At 33.3% G+C, this 22,580-nt stretch overlaps 1 pseudogene; it reads right to left on the bottom strand.

Annotated features, from left to right (window-relative positions):
• Positions 1 to 12,849: 12,849 nt before the first annotated feature.
• On the bottom strand, positions 12,850 to 13,441 carry LOC105473118 (zinc finger CCHC domain-containing protein 10 pseudogene; annotated as a pseudogene).
• Between the last annotated feature and the right edge of the window lie 9,139 nt (positions 13,442 to 22,580).

The raw sequence follows: 22,580 nt of genomic DNA, 5'->3' as shown, positions 1-22,580 counted from the left end.
AGGACATGCTGGTACAAATCCTTTAAGATCAAGAGCAATTCCCTGCTCCTTGCACCTCCAATCACTGTGAATGAAACCTAGGTCTTAGTAGACAACTCTAGATTTTGAAACAACATTGACTACACTTAAAATACTGCCCCATCTTATTCACTGATTTACCTGGAATGTTGCCAAGTTCAAGTAATGACCAGGTGAAAAGAGACCTCTGCCACAGTTCCAGGATGTGGTGAAATAATTCTGTTTCTTGTGTTGTATAATGCAGCTTATTTAATAAGATACCATGATACGTATATAATTGTCAAGGCCTAATGGAAATTACAGAGATTTTTAGAGTTTGGGGAAAAGTATATGCATTCTGTGTCAGAGGACTACTATTTGCTTATAGTATCTGCAATGCTACCAGGTCCTAGATGTGAATGACTTCCTAACCAGGATCATAAATTATTGCTGAGACCTAAAGCTGCTCATCATGAACTGAGTTTTATCTCATCAGCAATGTTATTAAGTCATATTTGTACGAAGGCAATTCGTCATTTAACTCAGACTTAAGTAGTTGCAGAAAGTCCAGGAACAGATTCCCATGACAACTGCCTCTGCCACACTGTTACCTAACTGTAGTCTATACCTAGAGCTTTATGAATGCTCTCCTTCCTAATGCTAATATACAGAAAAAGAAGAAACTTCAGGCTGGTTCACAAATGAGTCTTCACAATGTGTGTGTATTAATTAGATGACTAATGCAGATGCGTAATAGTCCCTTTTATGAATGACCTAAAAATATAATAGTTTAAAAAAAAACTTCACAATGAGAAGAGCTATGATGAATAGACTTTCTATCTACATTGTATGCATTACAGGTAGTTTAGGGTTTTCATTTACATTAAAATTTCAGTATTATGAATGATTTCAAGGCCATTTCATTGAGGTCTGTAGTATACAAGATGGAACAATTGAAAAGTGTCAGAGAATAAATTTATTATGTACCTATGAGAGAGGTATGAACTATGAAATTTTTTATTTACAGTAATCCCTCCAAGAAAGCATCTTCTGCAGAATCATCTGTGAGGATCATCTATATTTGAATGTCAAACAACCTCTATATAAGCCTTTTACAATCCCATGAACAGATAGATCATGGTGGCAGTTATGGAGAATATTTGGATACAAAAATATAAAATTTCCTCCAGTAAGGCCTATTTGGTTACTCCCATTGTTTAATTTCTAACATGATAGCAGAGACAGATACTGGATCTCAAAATGGTACCATTCTTATGGGACCAGCTAGTGCCATAAATTGCTGAAAAAGAGCAATTATATTAGACTAGTCCCAACACAGAAAAAGCAGTAATTTGTCCTTAACAGAGTTGTTATCTACTCCAAATTTGAGTTACCCTCTCTGTTTACAGTGTCTTCATCAGCACCAAAGTTTATTGCCTTCAAATGCCTCTTTCAATGTGGCTTTGTACAACTATTGACTGAGACTGATGTGTAGCACTGAACTCATCTCCACAGGTCTTAATATGAACCCTATATCTTGAAAACAGTTACCCTGATGCAACATTAGAGTAGAACGTTAACCCTCAGCTAAGTTACGTTCTTGGAAAGTACTGTCAGTTTATGGAACACTCTTCTTGGATCTGCTAAATACCTTGAACAACAACAACAACAACAAACCAAAGTACAGAACCATTTACTGTAGCTACAATACATGCCTCTGGGAGTCAAGGTAGTTGAGGAAGTATAGAAATGATTTATATCAGAATCACACTCAGTTACCCATTTTTGACATCTTGTTCATCTCATCTGGTTCCCTCAAACCACAAATGAGAAACATTTCTGCTAGGAGACATAATAGGATGTTCTACTAAATTAGAAGTTGTGTCTACAGATTAGGGATTTGATTACCTCATTTCAATTTTCCTACAGGCCAAAAAGGAGTTATATTGGCTAAGGCAATCAGTACAAAGAGTATGACTGTAATTTGGAGATTATTGAAACACACATATAGTAATGACTATCCAGGATGCAACTAAAGGATCAGACTCCTTGGTAAAAATGAACTTGATCATTTTACCAAACAAAACAGACTAGCCAAAGTGAGAGCTAATGATGAGACTCTTAATTACTAAGTTTCCTAGGCAATGACCCTTGAAGGAAGTGGAAGACTCTGATTTATTATACTTGTATTTGCCTACTCAGTGAAGAAGTAGGAGTGACTTTATTAACACAAGAAAAATATAGGTAGTATACAACTAAGATAAAATGAGAGGTCATAAAGGCATCCAAATGGCACAAGAAGTAGATTGAATCAGGCAAAGTTGCGTGTGTCTGTGTAACTTCCTTTCTTCTGAATGCCTTCTTCTTTAATTTTTCTTTGGGGTCCCACTCTGATACAATCTTCTCTCCAGTCTTGGACTTGAACAAAATACTACATTATTAGGCAACTAAAAGGATTTCCTGATCAGACTGACAGTGCAACCATTAAGTCTGGTGTTGCTACGTCCTTGAACACTTAATGGTAATTTATCAGAAATAAGAAAAAGGAAGAAGTTGAGTATATAGTTTCATCCTCAGTTCTCTCTTCCGTGGACAATTCTGAGATGAGTTACTCTCTCATGCCCAACCTAGCAGATGTCTACTAAGTAATTTGCTAGATTTTTAAAATGGATTATTGCTATAAACCTTTCCTTGCTCATTTATTATTTTTTACACACATCTTTACCACCCTGTATGTGTCCCCTTGAAATTCAGGGTCAGCTTTGTAATCTTTGTCTTGGGCTTTAAAAGCAAACCATATTCTTTTCTTTCAAGAAGTCTAATAAAATAAAAATACATCTCATGTAATCAATCAAGAATTTTATAGCACATGTGAAAACTGATAACACAAAAAAGAAGGTACCTGTTTAGTTGGAGTTTTCCAGAGAAAGAAAACCCATAGCATAAATATATATAATATATATAATATCATTATATATAAAATATATGGTATATTATATAAAATATATATTATATATTTCCAAAGAAAGAAAACCCATAGCATAAATATATAAAAAATATATAATATATTATATATAAATATATATGTTATAATATATAATATGTATTATATTATATATAAAATATATAGTATATTGTATAAAATATATAATATATTATATATAAAATATATATTGTATATTATATAAAATATATAATATATTATATATAAAATATATATTGTATATTATATAAAATATATATAATATATTATATAATATATATTGTATATTATATAATATATATTATATATAAAATATATATTGTATATTATATAATATATATTATATATAAAATATATATTGTATATTATATAATATATATTATATATAAAATATATATTGTATATTATATAATATATATTATATATAAAATATATATTGTATATTATATAATATATATTATATATAAAATATATATTGTATATTATATAAAATACATATTGTATTTTTATATTTATTATATATAATATATAATAAATTTATTTATTTATTTATTTATTTATTTATTTATTTTAAGAAATTGACTCATGCAATTGTGGAGGCTGGTAAGTCCAAAATCTGTATGGTGGGTAGGCAGGCTGGAGTTGTGGGGAGAGGCAATGAAGGCCATCTGCTCTACAATTCCCTCTTGCTCAGAGAAGGACATTCTTTTGTTCTATTCAGGCTTTCAACTGATAGGGCACACCCACATTACGGAAGGCAATCTGCTTTACCCATTCCACCAATTAAAATGTCACTCTCACTCAAAAACACCCTCACAGAAGCATCCAGAGTAATGTCTGGGCACATATCTGAGTACTGTGGCCCAGCCTAGTTGACATGTGAAATTAACCACCACAACATTCTAAGTTATGACCATATTTAAAATTATTTTAAAAATTAATTTAACGGTGGCTTTATTACACATAAAGCTATGAAGTTTCTGCCAAAAAAATGTAGAAACTTTGATAACATGGGCAATTTACTAGGAAATAACAATGAACATAACTGACTCAGAGATAATTAGAACTACTGAATTCTATTTAACTACTGAAGAAATTGAAGAAGCTGTAAAATCTCCTACAAATAAAATATTGTTAACAAATGGCTTTACAAAAAAAGGTATATTATTCCACTTACTCCACAAACCACATCTTTATTATTAAAAGAACACAAAGGCAGAAGAAGGAAGGACATTTATGTCCATAACTCACTTATAGGCAAAAATGCAAAATTGCAAACAAAATATTAGCACACTGAAACAAGAAAAGTGTTAGAAAATAAAGCGCTTGAATGAAGAAATATGTTGTTCTCAAATTTGGCTTATGCCAAAATGATAAATTGGGTAAGCACACATATTAAAAATGTCACTGAATCCTTTAAGAAATTAAATGATTAAAGAAGTAGATAATTTTAATAGATACAGAAAAAAACATAGTAAAATTTAACATAAACTCATAACTAAAATAGTTCTGTGAGCAATATATACTTTAAAAATATATGCTTCATTTACAATAAGAAAAATTCAAATAGGACCAAAATGAGATACATTTTGTAACCAAATTATTGTCAAATTTAAAATATGAAAATAGCAACTATTAGAGAGCATTTAGAGATTCCATACAATATTTCTGAGAGTGTAACTTGGCTCATAATACAAAAATAATTTGAAATTTTTTAGTGTGCATTGACTATGACACATTCATCTAATTACACATTTAAAACTGAGTAAAACTCTTGCATATTTATTGAATTAGGCTACAAACTTACATACCTGTCCATATTAATTTCTATATTACATATATTTTATAGTAACCCTTAGTATATTAAAATATTAAAAAGTTACCAATCAATAATTAAGCAATATGTGAAAGAAATCTTGCTATTAAAGAGCTCTTATTTCAAGATAGCTTGCTATGTTTTTATTAAAATAAAAATGTATATCATGAAACTTATTGAAAATTTGATATACTTTTACAGTGGAAGGATTTCATAATATGTGAGAGAAAGCAGAAATATTGTTTATTCTGAAATTATGTAAAATAATATTTAAATATTTTCTCAGAATTCTGATGCATTTTCTTAATGAATCAGGAAAATAGTCTGATTATTCTTATATAATTGATATAAATTTGGAGTTACCTCTTTTCCATAATAGTTGAAGGTCTACATATAAGGCAAAATATTATAGTTAGACAAGAATTTAGGAAATCTTTTTTGTTATGGTTAATCTCACTTCTAAAGATTATATTTCCAATCACAATTCTGGCTTGAAGTTGTGTAGTTAGGTAGTGATGATAAATTGATAATAAATCAGTAGGTAGGTAAGTAGATGATAGATAGATAGATAGATAGATAGATAGATAGATAGATAATAGGAAAAAAAGGAAAGAGAGAACGAAGAACAGAGAGAGAGATGAAAAGAGAGAGAAAGAAAAGGAAAAATAAAGAAATGAAGAAAGGGAAGGCAGGAGGGAGGAAAGAAGGGAGGAAGTATGAAAAATGAAATACATTATTAATCACCTCTTGATGAGTAGTCTTAATTATGGGTATCTACAGTCTATAATACTTCATCTTATTTTTATTAAAAGGAAAATCTACTCATTATATGTTGTATCACGGAGAATTCCAAAATATGCTGAAAAATATGGAAGCTAAATATAAAACTTACATTTTAATACAGTGGACATATTAAGGCTGTAGAAATTTTGTTTCTATGAACACTCAACAAACAGCAGCTGGGAACATCAAAAATAGATGTGTGAAATATCCAATATATCCCAATCATTCAAACCTTCCACTTCACAATTGCCTATTTCGGTACTTATATAAAATCTTGGAAAGTCCTGAAACTTGAAATTGTGAGTAAAAATAGTTGGAAACCTTGTAGGTTTGTGTTTTAAGAATAACTGCATGCAAAACAACACTTCTCACTAAGTTGAGACTGACAAGAGTCATTTGTAAATTTCCCAATGATTTCAGGTGATTGTAAGAACAGTGTCCCTGTTACACATACATTTAATCACTGTGTATTTTGTGACAACCAAGGTAACCTCTCTCCAGTACAGACATCAGAGATATAAGATGTAAGGCATACAGATATAAGAGGCAAGAAAAGATGTTTGCTGAGAACACATGATTTGGAATAGACCAAAAGTTCCATCCCTGAATATATGTTCAACAAGTTTAATTTTCTCCTATCCAAAAGAGAGGCCATAGTCTTGACTTTTTGGTTAATTAATTAATTAATTAATGAAAATTAAGTGAGCTAATCTTCTTAAGGCCTCCAGAGACTACAGGTCACATAATATGCATTCAATAAATGTAGGCTATTTTATTAACAGTGATACACAGATGATGATGTGGCATTTATATTATATTATTGATGCCTTTTGTAGTACAGATTTTGAACTACAAGTATATTTCAAAATAAATTCTGTTATTCATTTTCTTAAGTTTTCTGAGCTGGAAACAAACATCCTCAAGTGATCCCTTTTCTGGCTAGGCTAGAAAAGCAGTCTCTAAGGTGACTAAATCCCAAACAATATCAGAGTTTAGAAATATAAACCTATACTTTAAATTTCACTAAGAAGCAAAGGGTCATGGGTAACATTTTGCAGCTCAATAGCAGTATACTGTGTTTAGTCAACACTGTATTTATCCAGTTTTCAAGGTTAATAACCAATTGTTACTGGTTTCATTCTAACAACAATGCTATTCGGTTTAAGTGAAACTCAATTCCTTCAGAACTGTTCTGTTTGTATTAGAAATTTTGATTTCTTTAATCAACTAGCTAGATCACTGAATTTTGCTTTTATCATTTTGTGAATAATTCAGAATTAACAATTGTAAAATACTGTGCCATATCTGATAACACTTAGTGACTACATATTCTATTCCAGGTACTATATTAGTTATAATAAGGTTTGCATTATTCAGAAAATAAATTTCAGTTGAGTGAAACAGTTGTATATAATGGATCTCTTACCTTAAATCTGATGAAACATTTAGATGAGGTGAATACATAACTCTATTAAAAATAAGAAGACATGTGTTTTTCTTTCTTATTTTTATAATCTCTGAAATAAAGTTCTAATGTCAATGCATTGTATCTCATCATAGGTTTTGGGCTATAAATCCTCATATGATATAACACAACACATTTTGTGTATTTCTATAGAATTTTTGAATCCACTATACTCAATGCTTTCCATATATTTACTAAATTATCATAAAGTCCTGAATTTATCCTTTTTTTAAATTTCAAAGAAGTTGCTTATTTTGCAAGAAGAAGAAGAAAAAAAAATCTAGTGCATTCATCAACTTACAACTTGCCCAAACACTTATTTTATGCTAGCCCTAACACAGCAAAGTTTAGGCAATGAAATATTTTAAAAGACAATATTGTCAAATTAGGGGAGCTATTTGTTGTCTATAATACAAAAAAACTGATAATAAATTTAACATCACTCAAGCAACATTAAGTATGCCATAATATTACTTATATATTATTGGCAATTATATTATTGACATAGATTCAAATATATCATGAACTTTCAAAGATTGAGGAAACTGATTTTTTCCCACAGCATCTGTAGGCATGTATTCAGTGAAACATATAAATGCTTAAAATTGTCTTCATAAAAAATTTCACAAAACCAAGGGAGGAATAAAAGGACATTTTTTTTTTGACCTGTGTAAGATATAAAGATCACTTCAATCAGCGAAGGTGTCAGTTTGACCCTTAACTATGGAATTCAGATAAATAAAAATAACTCATTGTCTCTTCTATATTTGAATGATTGTATTGGCAACAATACAGAACGTGTAAAGTTTTATGAGAAATTTTCTAATTTCTAGATAGATAGATTACACAATTTTAAAGCATTTTTAATAGTTCATAATGTGTTAGTATTGTGCTATTTAACATGTGCAAACAATATATCTTCTGTAAGAGAAATCAAGGAAGTGACAAAATACGGAAACTTTTTGTAGTTTGTGGCTTGAGCATAATAAGAACCAGATTGTAAAATAAGTGGTTGTTTAACTTTCAGAAACCTTGCTGTTATCTTTTGCAGCGTGGCTGAGCCATTTTACATGTTCGGGTTCTCCATGTCCTCTCCAGCTTTTGGTGACATTGTTACATTCTACTTCAGCTATTCTGACATTTGTGTAATATTACCTGATCATGCTTTTTCATCTGTCATCAACATCGCTTTATGTGTTTATTTAAGATCTATATAACCTATTCATTCCAATGTTGACTCACATCTTTTGCTCAATTTTTAATTGGACTGTTTATATTTTTCCGCTTAATTTTAAGAGTTATTCACAACATCTAAATACAGGTGCTATGTTGGATATATAGTTTGAAAATATTTTCTTCCAGCCAGTGTACAAACATGTCTTTTCTTCCTCTTTATAGAGTATTTTCAGAACAAAAATTCCAGTTTTTGTTTGTGTCTTAATTTTGAGGAGGAGCAGTTTATAAAATTTTAAATTATTATTATTATTTTTTAAGCTTGTGAGCACAAAATGTGAGTTTTATTTAACTGCAAGTGATGCAACCTATGTAACACATTCTTTTCTCAATCACGTTCTTCAACTGCTAACATTACGTTTACAGACACAAACATTATAAAATGTGTCTGATTGGTAATTTATTAACTCTATATGTCAAATGGTAATGTTCTGTAGGCAGCCTTTGAAATGATTTTTTGAGAATTTATTTACAACCATTGAACACAGACGGTTTTGTAAAACTGGCAAGTAATTACAGGCTCCTTAAACTCACAACATACATATATTTTAATATTTAAAGAGCTCATTTTCTTCAAAAGTAATTTTCTACTGCTTTTTCATAAAAATATAGAAAAGACAACATTTACAGTTTTGAAAACCTATATTTAACCCAAATCAAAAATTTTCTACAAATGATACCTCTTTTCAAAAGTTAAAAAGACATCAGAGAATAATGTGAGGTTAAACCAAAGACTCTTGCCACAATGAAAGCATTTTACTTTTAAGAAAGATTGTGTAGTATTTCCTCTTTAACCTTTCATTCTAGATTTCAGCTATGTATATCCTATGTAAAAGCATCAGATTAATCCTAGTCCTTCATATTTATGCAGAAGACTGTCATATATATGACCAGTTAACATATAAACTATAATATCATAATTGCAAAACTAGCAAAAGGCAATCTTTATGAAAGCTTATAAAAAGCTTTTAATAAAAGTCAACCAACATTGCCCTAATTTTCAGCAAAAATTACCTCTTCCTCCTACCTTTCTCCCTGATGTGAATGGTGCCTTTTATTGCGAGTTAATACACAAAGGTATTTCTAGTACTTCTACTTAAGTTAGCCTCTTACATGGCTGCTTTCTTTCCTGATACACTGAGTTTATCAGAAGGCACCGAGGTTATACTCCTAAGTAGTTTCAGATTTTGTGTCCCTTTTTAGGTTCCTCTAGAATAATTTTCCTCAGAAAAGGGTAACTCGAGAAACTTAAGGAACCAGAAGAAAATGAATGATGCAACAAAAACTTGAAACTTGTAGCATTCAATAACTGTAGATATAGTAATAGTCTCCTTGAACATATCACTTAGGACAGTCAGAATAACTTTCTGATCATAAATGAAAAAATAGAGCACATTTATTAACTGTAGCAAAACTCCTAAACTTATAGTAACAACATATTAAATCTCACATCATAACATACAGCCAAAAGCATTAGAAATTCACTGCCAGATATTCTGATGCATCATCCTGAAAATATGTCTGAAACATACTACTAACATATATAACAAAGTAACAAAGTATGGCATTTATTTCACAGAAAGAAAAGATGGATTCAGCACACAAACAGATTTGCAGATTTCAGCTTTAAGTTCTAGAGATACATATTTTTTATTTTTATTATACTTTAAGTTCTAGTGTACATGTGCACAACGTGCAGGCTTGTCACACATGTATACATGTGCCATGTTGGTGCGCTGCACCCATCAACTCGTCATTTACATTAGGCATATCTTCCAGTGCTGTCCCTCCCTCTTATCCCCTCCCCACAATAGGACCCAGTGTCTGATGCTCCCCTTCCTGTGTCCAAGTGATCTCAATGTTCAATTCCCACCTATGAGTGAGAACATGCGGTGTTTGGTTTTCTGTTCTTGCGATAGTTTCCTGAGAATGATGGTTTCCAGCTGCATCCATGTCCCTACAAAGGACAAGAATTCATCCTTTTTTACGGCTGCATAGTATTCCATGGTGTATATGTGCCACATTTTCTTAATCCAGTCTGTCACTGATGGACATTTGGGTTGACTCCAAGTCTTTCTATTATGAATAGTGCCGCAATAAACATACATGTGCATGTGTCTTTATAGCAGTATGATTTATAACCCTTTTGTCATATACCCAGTGATGGAATGGCTGTGTCAAATGGTATTTCTAGTTCTAGATTCCTGAGGAATCACCACACTGTCTTCCACAATGGTTGAACTAGTTTACAGTCCCACCAACAGTGTAAAAGTGTTCCTATTTCTCCACATCCTCTCCAGCACCTGTTGTTTCCTGACTTTTTAATGATTGCCATTCTAAGTGGTGTGAGATGGTATCTCATTGTGGTTTTGATTTGCATTTCTCTGATGGCCAGTGATGATGAGCATTTTTTCATATGTCTGTTGGCTGCATAAATGTCTTCTTTTCAGAAGTGTCTGTTCATATCCTTTGCCCACTTTTTGATGGGGTTGGTTTTTTTTCTTGTAAATGTGTTTGAGTTCTTTGTAGGTTCTGGATATTAGCCCTTTGTCAGATGAGTAGATTGCAAAAATTTTCTCCCATTCTGTAGGTTCCCTGTTCTCTCTGATGATAGTTTCTTTTGCTGTGCAGAAGCTCTTTAGTTTACTTATATCCCATTTGTCAATTTTGGCTTTTGTTGCCATTATTTTTGGTGTTTTAGTCATGAAGTCCTTGCCCATGCCTATGTCCTCAATGGTATTGCCTAGGTTTTCTTCTAGGGTTTTTACGGTTTTAGGTATAACATTTAAGTCTCTAATCCATCTTGAATTAATTTTTGTATAAAGTGTAAGGAAGGGATCCAGTTTCAGCTTTCTACTTATGGCTAGCCAGTTTTCCTAGCACCATTTATTAAATAGGGAATCCTTTCCTCATTTCTTGTTTTTGTCAGGTTTGTCAAATATCAGTTGGTTGTAAATGTGTGGTATTATTTCTGAGGGCTCTGTTCTGTTCCATTGGTCTATATGTCTCTTTTGGTACCAGTACCACATTGTTTTGGTTACTGTAGCCTTGTAGTATAGTTTGAAGTCAGGTAGCGTGATGCCTCCAGCTTTGTTTCTTTGGCTTAGGATTGTCTTGGCAATGTGGGCTCATTTTTGGTTCCATATGAACTTTAAAGTAGTTTTTTCCAATTCTGTGAAGAAAGTCATTGTTAGCTTAATGAATATGGCATTGAATCTACAAATTATCTTGGTCAGTAAGGCCATTTTCACGATATTGATTCTTCCTGTCCATGAGCAAGGAATGTTATTCCATCTGTTTGTGTACTCTTTTATTACATTGAGCAGTGGTTTGTAGTTCTCCTTGAAGAGGTCCTTCACATCCCTTGTAAATTGGATTCCTAGGCATTTTATTCTCTTTGTAACAATTGCGAATGGGAGTTCACTCATTATTTGGCTCCCTGTTTGTCTGTTATTGTTGTATAGGAATGCTTGTCATTTTTGCACATTGATTTTGTATCCTGAGACTTTGCTTAAGTTGCTTATCAGCTTAAGGAGACTTTGGGCTGAGATTATGGGGTTTTCTAAATATACAATCATGTCATCTGCAAACAGGAACAATTTGACTTCCTCTTTTCCTAATTGAATACCCTTTATTTCTTTCTCTTCCCTGATTGCCCTGGCCAGAACTTCCAACACTATGTTGACTAGGGGTGGTGAGAGAGGGCATCCCTGTCTTCTGCCAGTTTTCAAGGCTAATGCTTCCAGTTTTTGCCCATTCAGTATGATATTGGCAGTGGGTTTGTCATAAATAGCTCTTATTATTCTGAGATATGTTTCATCAATGCCGAATTTATTGAGAATTTTTAGCATGAAAGGCTGTTGAAGTTTTTTAAAGGCCTTTTCTGCATCTATTGAGATAATCATGTGTTTTTTGTCTTTGGTTCTGTTTATATGCTGGATTATGTTTATTGATTTGCATATGTTGAACCAGCCTTGCATCCCAGGGATGAAGCCCACTTGATCATGGTGGATAAGCTTTTAGATGTGCTGCTGGATTCGGTTTGCCAGTATTTTATTGAGGATTTTTGCATCGATGTTCATCATGGATATTGGTCTAAAATTCTCTTTTTTTGTTGTTGTTATGTCTTTACCAGACTTTGGTATCAGGATGATGTTGCCTCATAAAATGAGTTAGGGAGGATTCCCTCATTTTCTATTCATTGGAATAATTTCAGAAGGAATGGTACCAGCTCCTCCTTGCACCTCTGGTAGAATTCGGTTGTGAATCCGTCTGTTCCTGGACTTTTTTTGGTTGGTAGGCTATTAATTTTGGCTCAATTTCAGAGCCTGTTATTGGTCTATTCAGGGATTCAACTTCTTCCTGGGTTAGTTTTGGGAGAGTATCTTTATATTTTAAAGATAAAAAAGTAAAACAAGATTCACCCTTCAAATAAGTTAGTCTCTCTATATAATCCATTATTAATAGTTTTTATGTCCTTACAATGTAAAACATTTAGAAACTTTTGAATTCTAGAAATTTTCACCAGTTAACCTAGTCAGCCTTAACATATTCTACATTCCCTTTCGAGAATCACATTAATGTTTTCAGTCCATCGGTACAATATGGATGGAGCAACTCTTTCTTTTTCTTCTTCTTTGTTGGTTCCTCCTTGGAGCTGCTATCTGTGCTGGTGTTGCTGCTACTGGAAGAGCTGGAATCTGAGTCTGAATCAGAGGAGAGGGAAGAGGTTGTGGAGGAGACTGAGGATGAGGAACTAGAAGAGCTTTCATCAGTGTCACTGTCCTCTGACAAGGATGAGGTAGACGTTTCTTCACTCTCTGATGAAGAATCACTAGCTGAACCGTCATTGCTACTGCTACTGGAACTGATTACCCTTTTAGACCATTTTTTTCTCAGTCTTTCTTTCTACATTGGTTGCTCCAATGCCAATAACACGAAGGGGAAGAAAGCTCCTTCATTGCAATAATAATCTGTTTTCTTTTTCTTTTAGAAAGTTTTCTTTATTTCTACTGTCCTTGAGGGCCTATGTACGTATTTTCTTTTTCATGCGCATTCGTAAGTCTAGTGTCCAAATTCCAAGCATTTCTGACATCTTACATGTTGCTTATTTGCTTTATTATGCTTGTCTCTGGGCTATGAGCTGATGCATGGGAGTCACCATCTTAGCAAAAAAAAAAAAAAAAAAATTAATAATGCTTTTGCTGTCAACTCAGAACTTTTAACCTTTACTTGGATCTTAAGGAGGAGATTTTCTGATAAAATGTCAAGATTTCAGCTGAAACTTTAGAAGAGAATCACTCTAGAAATAAAAGCATCTAGAAACAGAAAAGCCACATAAAATCTTGACCATCTCAATCTAGGACTACATTAAAATGATGGATGCATATTCTAAGTGTGTGTGAGGAAATAATATCACAAAAGTCTCTAAGTTCTTTATTCATAATGTCCATCATCCATATAACAGGACCGGATGACTTAAGCAAAATAAAATAGAAGGATAATAAAAACGGTATCACAGATGATACCGATATTGAATGAGAAGACATAAATGTTAAAATAACTATCATTGATTAATAAAATCAGTACAAATAATAATAAAGGAGTATTTTCCCTACAGTACTAGAATCTATAAAAATGTAGAAATGGGCATAGACTTCTGGAAAGGTGCTGAATATCATTAATCATTAGAAAAATGCAAATGACTGAAATGGTAGAGTTCCCTTATTCCCCTTACAGGGCAGACAACAGGTGTGTGGCTTGCTTCTTTGGTGCCTTACTGCTCAAACCCCTATGGGGGCATGCAGGTGGACACGTGCAGAGGCCATGGAGACTGTTTCTGGGTTCTGGCCCCATGGCAGCATCTAGGACTACTGATGCCCACTTTTAGCTATGCTGTCTGCAGATGGCTTGTGTTACTCAGCTCAATAGACCTTCTGCCTTATTTCAAGGACGGGGGCCAGTGTGACAGCCTGAGTTTTTGCCCAGAGTACCAGAAGAATCAGATCACAAGTGGGCCCGAAGGTTGAGTCAAAGTCTTATTGAGTGGTGGAGATGGCTCTCATTGAGATGGATGGGGAGCCGGAAGGGGGTATGGAGTGGGAAAATGGTCTTTCCCTGGAGTCAGGCTGCCCAGTGGCCAGACTCTTCTCCAACCACCACCAGCCAAACTCCCCCTTGGCGTCCACATCATTTCACCATCACTGATCTGCTGGTGTCTGCTGGTGTCTGCCGATATGTTCCTCTTGACGTCCAGCCACTTGTGTCTGTGTCTGCTTAAGGTCTCAGGTTCATGTGAGCACAGCATGAGGGGTGTGGTGGCCAGATTGATGTTGGAAAATGTAACATTTTGGCGTGAAAACAGGAGTGTCTGTTTTCATTTAGGTCCGTGGGCACAGGCCCAAGGGTGAAGCCCTTGCCAGTGACCCTGGCATGAGATTAATAGTTCTTTTGAGTCTTCTTTTTGATTTATTCAAGAATTCTGATGATGAGGTAGAAAGGGAGTGTCAACTAGATTCACAGCAATTGCAGATAGGATATCTAAAGTGTAATTTAAATGGTCAAAGACCATTACTAATCTATAAAATACAATAGAGATGGTTGTACATGAAAAATGCCAATTCAAATTTTGCCAGATTTTGTTTATACTTCCTAATGCATAACTTCAGGAACCTCTATAAAGCTATTGTTGTTCCAAGTATATTTAGAAGTTCTCATAAACTTCTCTCAAAGGATTAGACATAATTTTGTTCTACCAGGATGAAAACACTAGTTATACACAGTTCAACCGAACAGCCTGCAGTGGCAGAGGGGATTGAGGAATTCTCAAAAAAAAAAAAAAATGCTCAAGCTGCTGCATGTAGTAATAATAATAATATCAATAAACAGTAATAATAGCTACAACAATATAATAGCAATAGCAAGAAGAAGGAGAAGGAAAGAGGGGAGAAGGAAATAGAAATGCATCTTCTGTATGAGGCATTCTGCTAAGCCTTTACATTCATTATCTCTTGCTATTCTATATAATAAACTTATGGGAGGAGAAATATTCACCTCTGTTGTTAATGGATCAAAACTGGAGACTTAGGAACATTTAGTTATTTGCTTGGGGTCCTACATGTAGTCAATTTCAGACTTGACATTTGAACTGATGCTTATTTGCTATCATAACCCACTTATTTTGAACAGTTTTCCTTATTTTGTATCATGCACAATGAAGAACTTCCTAAAGTGTAGCTGTTTATTCACGCAGTTTTAATGCCAATATTCATAGAGTTTTAGGGATAATAACTTTTTATGGCATGAAAACTACTACTGCTCCAACAATTAGTTTTCATCTGAAGCTACTTTTTAAACCATTTTTATAAGTTCTACAAACTGTTGAGACCTCGTGACTCATAACAGAGAGAGTCGATGTTTCTCTAATATTCTCTCTTTCATTATCAAGCTATTAGAATCATTGATTTAAGTTAGTTTTCTGGGAAGCAGATAGGAAGATGGAATTATTCATGCAAAAATTATTGAGGGGAAGAGCCTATGAAGAATGAAGTGGAGAGAGATCATAGAATGCTGAGAGAGGCTTCAATTGGGGATTCCGTATGACATTTAGGAAATGAGAAAGGGAGGGAAGGAAGAGCTTCAGAGTGCAATTCAGCAGTAAGAAAAACCTACCAGCATGATCAAAGATGTCTGTTAGAGGCCAGGTGCTGTGGCTCATGCCTGTAATCCCAGCACTTGGGAATGCCAAGTCAGGTGGATTACTTGAGGCCAGGAGTTCAAGACCAGCTTGGCCAACGTGGTGAAACCCTGTCTTTAATAGAAATACCAAAAACAAAACAAAACAAAACAAACAAACAAACAAACAAAAAAACCTAGGTATGGTGGCACACACCTGTAATCCCAACTACTCAGGAGGCTGAGGCAGGAGAATCGCTTGAACTCAGGAGGTAGAGGTTGGAGTGAGCTGAAATCTCACCACTGCCCTCCAGCCTGGGTGACAGGATGAGATGCCATCTCGAAAACAAACAAACAACAACAACAAAAGACGTCTGATAGAGAAATTGGCAGGAATGCTGGGCAGGAACAACTGCCTAAAGTTGGTTTAACTACCCAGTTGTCTGTGAATCTAGGTATGCTTATACATTACTGAGATTAAGCTAATGAGATATGTTGTGAAATGATGTGCTCAATACTTATCCTTACCCTTTAACTTCCTCCTCCATTTTTACCTTGCACCACATTTACAGTAGCAAGCCATCTTGAGTGATGCTTGGGAGAGTGAATAAAGAGGATAGAAAGAGCCAGAGTCCCTGGATAACTTCCAGAAGTGTCATCACACCATTCCAGTTAGAGGCAAAAAAGAAATGTCTAAACTCATTTTTAAATGTTATTACAGGACTCTTTACACACACAGCTGTATTTCAAATTTAACTGATAAACCTAATCATATTTAGAGATGAACTATAATTTTGCTGAGGCAGCAATGCTTAGGGTACACCAGAAAAAGAGATTTTTAAAAGGAAGTTAGTCTGTACAAAAATACTGTGACAGTGCAAACGTGTTTTAACATTGGCCCTGATGTTGCTCTTTTAATGGAAAGAAAAAGAAAGTTAAATACTTTGTCAAAATAAAACCAATAGGATTTGCTGACATGATGAAAGAGAAGGAAAATTAATGAAGGGTCTAAGATCTTGAAATTGTTGATTTGGTGACTGATGATACCATTAAACCAAACAGGAAGCATGGAGATGGATCAGGACTATTGGGAAGAAAATGATGAGTTTCGTTTTTGTCGAATTAGATTGAAATGCTGATGAAACATTTAAACTTGGTTGCCCCATGTAAGGGGAAGATTGAATCTGCTCAGCAAGTGAAACAGATTCTTTACGAGCATAATATCTTTTCCTCTAAAACTTTCCTAAACCATTAGAGAAAGTTGTGCATATAAAATAAAGTCGTAATGTAGTATTTAGGCTTCCCATTTGTAATGGATGATGGTTTTTGGTTTGTTTTGTTTTTGTTTTACATTTACCACATATGGAAAATATCTTTGGGTAGTAAAATAACATTTTGTGTATTCTGTACATTTTCTGGTTTATCTATTATAAATCAAGTGTTAGAGTAAATGCATGACATTCTTTTTTCATATTATGTCTGTATCCAGAGATGCCTAATGCCTTTACACCTTCTTCTCATCTGCTTACCAATGTTAGAAATGTAGGAAAAATTTTAGGTAAGGCAAAAATTCTATCTTTTCTCTTATTTATTCTTACTTTTAAAATAATCTATTATGAAACTTTTGAAAAATTAAAAGTAATTAATTTTCATCAAATACTATGAATGCCTTTGGTTTAAAAGTCAATTTGTATTTTATGTTACAAAAATAGCATTTACTCTTTTTTAATCTTGATTTTATATGACAGCTGTGAGATGTGTGATGGTAAATCAGAGTTGTATGATGGTAAATCTCAATATGATTTCAGTTTACATTTATAAATTTAAAATTTTCCACTAGTTAAAATATGATGTTGAGCACCTGTACTCATTATTTAACCTCCTTCATTTTAGTTATTGTTATTTTTTAATCTTTGTAGTTTTCACTGTTGTGATTTTTACCCCAGGTGGAATTAAACAGAAGTAGATCCAGCCATATCTTTTGGTGATTGACCTAGGGATTTCCTGACAGCTCAGAACATATTTAGTAATTATGCCATTCAGACCTGAATATTGCATTATCTCAAACTGCCTGGAATGAAAACAATTTATCCAACTTGCTGCAAGAAGTTCAACTTCACCATAAAGTGATCACTTTTTTTCCTAAATTGCATTATATACTAGTAAAAGTCCAGGGGCTCTTCATCTACAGTCTTTTTCTATTCTGTTCATTTTTATTATCTTTGGCCATTTAATAGCTGAAGGAGAAGGTAGACAATGTTTTGGGCCTGCATTGTTTATCTTGCTGTCAGTGCAATAGAGATTTAGATTGTGTAACTTGATACAAAAGTGCAAGACAAGTTAAACAATAGGATTTCAGAATGTCTTGACCAAAGTTATACCTTTCCTACACAATTAAGTTCTCCAAGATACATTTAATTATGAAGGAAAGGCTATGAAAAAAAAAAATACTACAATCCAAAGAAATTAGTTTCCAATCCTATTCTACTGAATCTTCCCAAATCGACTTTAGATATTTCCTTAGATCTTGGTAAAAGAGGAAACCAAACATTACAAATTGACATTGTTTTTCCATTTTTAATACTTACATGAGGTTAATTTGTGAGTATTTTATTTACATCTCACTGAACAAGTAAAAATAAAACAAATTAGGGCTAATAAAATATACACATTAGAGGCACATATTATTCTTTGTACTATAGAAGACATTAAATGTTTAAAAGCAAATTCAGTTTAAAAAGTTTAAAGAACTTTTGAGAAACTTTATTTTAGTGCTTATCTAGGAATCTAAATAATGTAAATTTTTATATAGGTGAATAAGATTAAGACATAACAAATTTAATATGTTGATACATTTTAATTTACCCAATTGCCTTAGATTATAAAAATTAAAGAGATTTCCATAATGTGTTTATATTGTAATGAATTAATAGTTCATTAAATGTTTCCTCTTTAAATTGTCAATAGAAACTTAGTAGCTTTTATTTTTTACATATATTATATATTCTCAAGCTGCCATTTCTATTATCAAATTTGTTTGTGCTTGGGAGTATAATATATGATATAAATAAGAGCTTTACTTAAGTTTAAATTAATATGATTAACTCTATAAAAATATATTGACTAGTATCCATTAAAACAGGATATAAATCTAAAATGTGATACATATTTCATGAATAATAATATAAGCATAAAAACAGACATTGCATAATAATATATAATGTTTAATAAATCTTTTTGACTTCATGAATTTCAAATTTTTAAGTTTTTCTTGTATCTTCTCCTTCAATCATGATTTATCTACAGCACATTTTTATATTCATAATGCCAAGGCACACAGATATCCCCTAGAGGCTGCAAAAGGAAAGGAAGTGGATTCTCTACTATAGCCTCCAGAAAGAAATACCAACTTGCTGATACTTTAAGTTTTGTCCAGTGAGATCCATGTTAGACTTCTGACTCCCAGAATTGTAGGTTAATAAATATATGTTGTTCTAAGCACATTTTACAGTACATTACATTAGTTATATAGGATAAAATGGAGACAGTCACTGAAGGATAAAATAGGAGAAAATTTCAGGCAGAGGAATGAAGATATAAAGGGCCTCAATATATAAAAAGACTTGAACTGGATCAAATGTTTTCCAAATCTACAACTATTTTAAAATATAAAATTTAATTTTAAAATTTCCAATGACAAAACAAGTTTTTGTGAATCTTTTAGGGTTTTTACTATGAAGACTCCCTGATACTTTATTCTCTTTTAAGGGTTCATTTATGTATTTACTCATTTATTCAAGAATGTAGGTATTTTACAAATAAAGACATAGATATCACAAATTTGACTGATAAATGTTTCTTGTGTATCCTCTGCTAGACAATATTTTCAAAAACAGGTATTTCTAACCTTTCCTTTAAGGTACATGCATTTGTGACTTCTCTATTTCTTTTTTTCTTTGTGATGATTTTTTATTATTATTATTGCACTTTAAGTTCTGGAATATATGTGCAGAACGTGCAGGTTTGTTACATAGGTTTACACGTGCCATAGTGGTTTGCTGCACACATCAACTCATCATCTACATTAGGTATTTCTCTTAATGCTATCCCTCCCCTACCCCCGCATCCCCTGACAGGTGCCAGTGTGTGATGTTCCCCTCCCTGTGCCCATGTGTTCTCATTGTTCAACTCCCACTTTTGAGTGAGAACATGCAGTGTTTGGTTTTCTGTTCCTGTGTTAGCTTGCTGAGAATGATGGTTTCCAGCTTCATCCATGTCCCTGAAAAAACCATGAACTCATCCATTTTTTGACTGCATAGTATTCCATGGTATATATGTGACACATTTTCTTTATCTCATTTTATCATTGATGGGCATTTGGATTGGTTCCAAGTCTTTGCTATTGTGAACAGTGCTGCAATGAACATATGTGTGCATGTGTCTTTATAGTACAATGATTTATAATTCTTTGAGTATATACCCAGTAATGGGATTGCTGGGTCAAATGGAATTTCTGGTTCTAGATCCTTGAGGAATTGCCACACTGTCTTCCATAATGGTTGAACGAGTTTACACTCCCACCAACAGTGTAAAAGTGTTCCAGTTTTTCCACATCCTCTCCAGCATCTGTTGTTTCTGACATTTTAATGATTGCCATTCTAACTGGTGTGAGATGGTATCTCATTGTGGTTTTTATTTGCGATTTCTCTAATGACCAGTGATGATGAGCTTTTTTCCATATGTTTGTTGACCACATAAACATCTTCTTCTGAGAAGTCTCTGTTCATATCCTTCACCCACTTTTTTATTTTTTTTTCAATTTGTTTCAGTTCCTTGTAGATTCTGAATATTAGCCCTTCTCAGATGGATAGATTGCAAACATTTTCTCCCATTATTAAGGTTGCCTGTTCACTCTGATGATAGTTTCTTTTGCTGTGCAGAAGCTCGTTAGTTTAATTAGATCTTGTCGGTCAATTTTGGCTTTTGTGGCCATTGCTTTTGGTGTTTTAGGTTTATGTCTTTAATCCATCTTGAGTTAATTTTTGTATAAGGTGTAAGAAAAGGGTCCAGTTACAGTTTTCTGCATATGGTTACCCAGTTTTCCAAACATTAATTAAATAAGGAATCGTTTTCCCTGTGCTTGTTATTGTCAGGTTTGTCAAAGATCAGATGGTTGTTGATGTGTGGCATTATTTCTGAGGCCTCTGTTTTGTTCCACTGGTCTATATTTTTGTTTTGGTACCAGTACCATGCTGTTTTAGTTACTATAGCCTTGTAGTATAGTTTGAAGTCAGGTATGGTGATACCTCCAGCTTTGTTTATTGTTTGTTTTTGTTTTTTTTTGTCTAGGATTGTCTTGGCTATGTGGGCTCTTTTTTGGTTCCATATTAAATTTAAAGTAGTTCTTTTCTAATTCTGTGAAGAAAGTCAATGGTAGCTTGACAGTGATAGTATTGAATCTATAAATTACTTTGGGCAATATGGCCAGTTTCACAATGGTAATTCTTCCTATCCATGAACATGGAATGTTTTTCCATTTATTTGTATCCTCTCTTATTTCCTTGAGCAGTGGTTTGGAGTTCTCCTTGAAGAGGTCCTTCACATCCCTTGTAAGTTGTATTCCTAGGTATTTTATTCTCTTTGTAGCAATTGTGAATGGGAGTTCACACATGATTGGGCTCTCTGTTTGGCTATTATTGTTGTATAGGAATGTTTGTGATTTTTGCACAACGATTTTGTATCCTGAGATTCTGCTAAAGTTGCTTATCAGCTTAAGGAGATTTTTGGCTGAGACAATGAGGTTTTCTAAATATACAATCATGTCATTTGCAAACAGAGACAATTTGATTTCCTCTCTTCCTATTTGAATACAACTTATTTCTTTTTCTTGCCTGATTGCCCTGGCCAGAACTTCCAATACTATGTTGAATAGGAGTGGTAAGAGACGACATCCTTGTCTTGTACTGGTTTTCAAAAGTAATGCTTTCAGCTTTTGCCCATTCCGTATGATACTGGCTGCAGAAGAAAGCGGGAAAGATCTAAAATCAACACTCTAACATCAAAATTAAACTAGAGAAGCAAGAGCAAAAAAAATTCAAAAGCTAGCAGAAGACAAGAAATAACAGATCAGAGCAGAACTGAAGGAGATAAAAGATGTGAAAAATGCTTCAAAACATCAATGAATCCAGGAGCCAGTTTTTTGAAAAGATTAACAAAATAGAAAGGCCGCTAGCCTGACTAATAAAGAAGAAAAGTGAGAAGAACCAAATAGACACAATAAAAAATGATAAAGGGGATACCACCACTGATCCCACAGAAATATAAGCTACCATCAGAGAATACTGTAAGCACTTCTATGCAAATAAACTAGAAAATCTAGAAGAAATGGATAAATTCGTGGACACATATACCCTCCCAATACCAAACCAGGAAGAAGTTAAATCCTGGAATAGACCAATGACAAGTTCTGAAATTGAGGCATCAATTAATGGCCTACCAACCAAAAATGCCCAGAACCAGAGAGAATCACAACCGAATTCTACCAGAGGAACAAAGAGGAGCTGGTACCGTTCCTTCTGAAACTATTCCAATCATTTTATGAGGCCAGCATCATCCTGATACTAAAATCT

This window comes from Macaca nemestrina, chromosome 6 (genome assembly GCF_043159975.1).
Source record: "Macaca nemestrina isolate mMacNem1 chromosome 6, mMacNem.hap1, whole genome shotgun sequence".
In the NCBI taxonomy this organism is placed as follows: domain Eukaryota; kingdom Metazoa; phylum Chordata; class Mammalia; order Primates; family Cercopithecidae; genus Macaca; species Macaca nemestrina.
The sequence above is the reverse complement of the archived record's forward strand: the minus strand, read 5'-3'. Positions and strand labels throughout refer to the sequence as shown.